The following is a 2,936-nucleotide window of genomic DNA, read 5'->3' as shown; positions in this document are numbered from 1 at the left end:
TTTGCAAGCAAATGTATATATACGCTTGGCCTTCTATTCCATATATGGTTGCACCAAATAAATGTCTGTATATTCTTATAAATACGGGATTACATCTTAATTGGATGTGCCATGTACATTATATTGAACTACACGGTTGGATGCCTTAAAATTGGATCTCCAAGCCCTTGCTGCAAAACCAGTTAGTCTACAAAAACTCTGTATTTCAACGGAAAATTTACCATTTGGTCTGTTTAGACATTAATGTATGATGTTGGCTATCCAAATCATTTTTTACAATGTTTCTTTTCCTTTCATTTCTATCTAGGTTTTAGAGTTTAAACTACTTTAGTGAGATGGCACCAGAATAGGTTGATAACGGTTAAATGAGACGTCTGATAATGTACACTGAAGAACTTAAAGCCCAAAAACACAAGGGCTGGTCTCCATTCATCTGGTAGCGGTGACTTGTGAATGTTACCAAGTTGATGGGACCTCACAAAGCCGAAGAATCAACAGCAACCTGAGCCTGATTTTCATGACGTATGTGGTTTGTTTTAGCTGGAGTGTTTACGATATATAATTCTCGTGTTCTCTTGTTGTTCAAGGGGGATGTCAAGGGTTTTACCAATCAGAGGCTTGTCATTGTGTGGTTGGTGATGTGGGTTTTTTCCCTGGCCTAGCCAACAAAGGGAAAATCATAGCCATGTTGTTTTTCACTGACATTGAGTTTCACTCTGGCTATTTTCGTCTTCACTTTTTCTTGAAAGCTGAGGGATAACCCCCAAGGGGTTTGAACCTGTGACTGCTTGGTTATGATAGTGACATCTAACGAATCTAAGGTTCAACTTATCCCGCTATCATCCCTATCTTCATGCCCCTCATTAGGATTTCATTGATATTGTTTTGATCAAATCGGACTCCACAGATGTGATCTATATCATTCATTTAGTCAGGATTAACATTTAAATACCCGAATTCTGACTTGGCGATTCAAAAAACAACTGTTGATAAAAATATAAAATTTTGAGATTTAAAAGGTCATTTTTTTAGAAAAAATGATCCGAGGGTCGATTGTTATTAAGCCGACCATGCTGAATGCGTCTATAGGGTCAGGTTTGATAACAACTTGCTTCACAAGATTCAAGAGGGGATATGAAGATGGGGAATGACATAGGGGATGAGTGGAACTCAACTGCTAACCATCTAACACCAAAAATGGGCAAACCTCAAGCCGATTAATCAATGCCCAACGAGGTTCACTCAGCCAAACTTTAACTTTGATTGCAGCCAAAGTTAGTTAACCTTAGTTGAGACCACCGATTAGAGTAGGCTCGGCTGAGTGAACCAAGTCTATGGCCACTACGCAAGATTAGTCGCACACCTCACTTGATGGAGATGTGCTTGGGCCCCACTCTCACTGTCTCAAATGAGATGAGCGGTGGAGATTGAGTCTTCCACCGATCGGTTACATACAATATGACCTGAAAACCGAAGCAGAATCAGAAAACGGTATGGCGAAGCAAATCTTTTAATCAAGCAAAGCCGATTAACAGAAGCTCATCTTTCGGTACAGAATCACTCTCTCTCATATCTTTCTTTTCTATACAATCAAACTGCTCTCCCTCATCCTTTCTACTGTGCAAATCAAGAAGAAGAAGAAGAATGCGTGATGGGTTCACCGAGTATCAACGTTCAGACCAAGACTGTAAACGAAAATAAAACTCACAAAATACGCAGGGTTTAAGGTGGTTCGGTGCAAATCACACCTACGTCCACGAATTGGTTACTCCACTCGACGATTCATTCCACTGTTTATAATACATTAGAGGCTAATGTTCAAGAGTTTTACATCACATCAACAACTCCTAAACAAGAGAATCCAAACTAGACTACACGTTGGATTTGATGGACTCCATTAGGATTCCATGCTTGACGCCTCACTCTCTTCTTGATCTTCGAGAGTTCTTGGATTCTTGATCTATCTGGGAGTTATCTCCAATCTTGGACTCTTGATCTATGAGTACTGCTGAAGACGCACCACTTCCATGTGGACCACAGGTCCAACTTGGTGCCCACAAACTTTTATCATCACCCCCCTCAAACTGGGCGTGGGAGGAGCTGAGTCCCAGTTTCATTTTAAGAGCTGCAAACTGAACTTGGGAAAGATCTTTTGTGAATATATCTGCAATATCTGTTTTGCTGAGGGCATAAATCTTGTGACTAACGCTACATTTTCTCTTACAAACTGATAATCTATTTCAACATGCTTCATACTATGAAAAGTTAGTTTAATTGTCTGTGTAGGACCGAAATATTGTCACAAAACAGTGTGGGAGGATCCCTTAATAGATACCAAGATAACGAAGATCAATAAATATAAACCAAACCAATTCAACAGTGGTAGAAGCCATGGATCGATACTTTACTTCGGAACTAGACTTGTTCTTAGCACTTCAGGAAATATAATTAGCTTTCAGAAAAGTACATAACCTAGAAGTAGAATGCCTAGTAAGTGGACATCCAGCCCGGTCCACATAAGAAAATCCATATAAATCGAGCAAAGACCTGGATAATAATTTGATCCTTGAATGTAACGAAGTATTCGTTTGGCAATATGAAAATGAGCTTTATTAGAACTAAAGGAGATATCTAGACGTGTCATCGTCAGGTACTGAAGACCTCCCACAAGGCTTCGATAAAATGTGGGATCAGGATATGGTAAATCTTCATCTTTGGAGGATTGTACTGTGATAGCTAGAGGTGTAGCAACTGGTTTAACACCAAGTAATTGAGCCATGTTAAGCAATTCATATGTATATCATTTTTGACTAAAAAAGAGTTCAGAATCACTGAACCTCAATCCCAAGAAAAAATGTAGAAATCCCAGATTTTTCATAGCAAACTCTTTATTCACATGTTCGATAAATTCTGTGAGAAATTTAGGATAACTTTGA

The sequence above is a fragment of the Nuphar pumila genome, chromosome 6, assembly GCF_984573655.1.
Source record: "Nuphar pumila chromosome 6, dmNupPumi1.hap1.1, whole genome shotgun sequence".
NCBI classification, from domain to species: Eukaryota; Viridiplantae; Streptophyta; class Magnoliopsida; order Nymphaeales; family Nymphaeaceae; genus Nuphar; species Nuphar pumila.
This window is presented reverse-complemented; position numbering follows the sequence as displayed.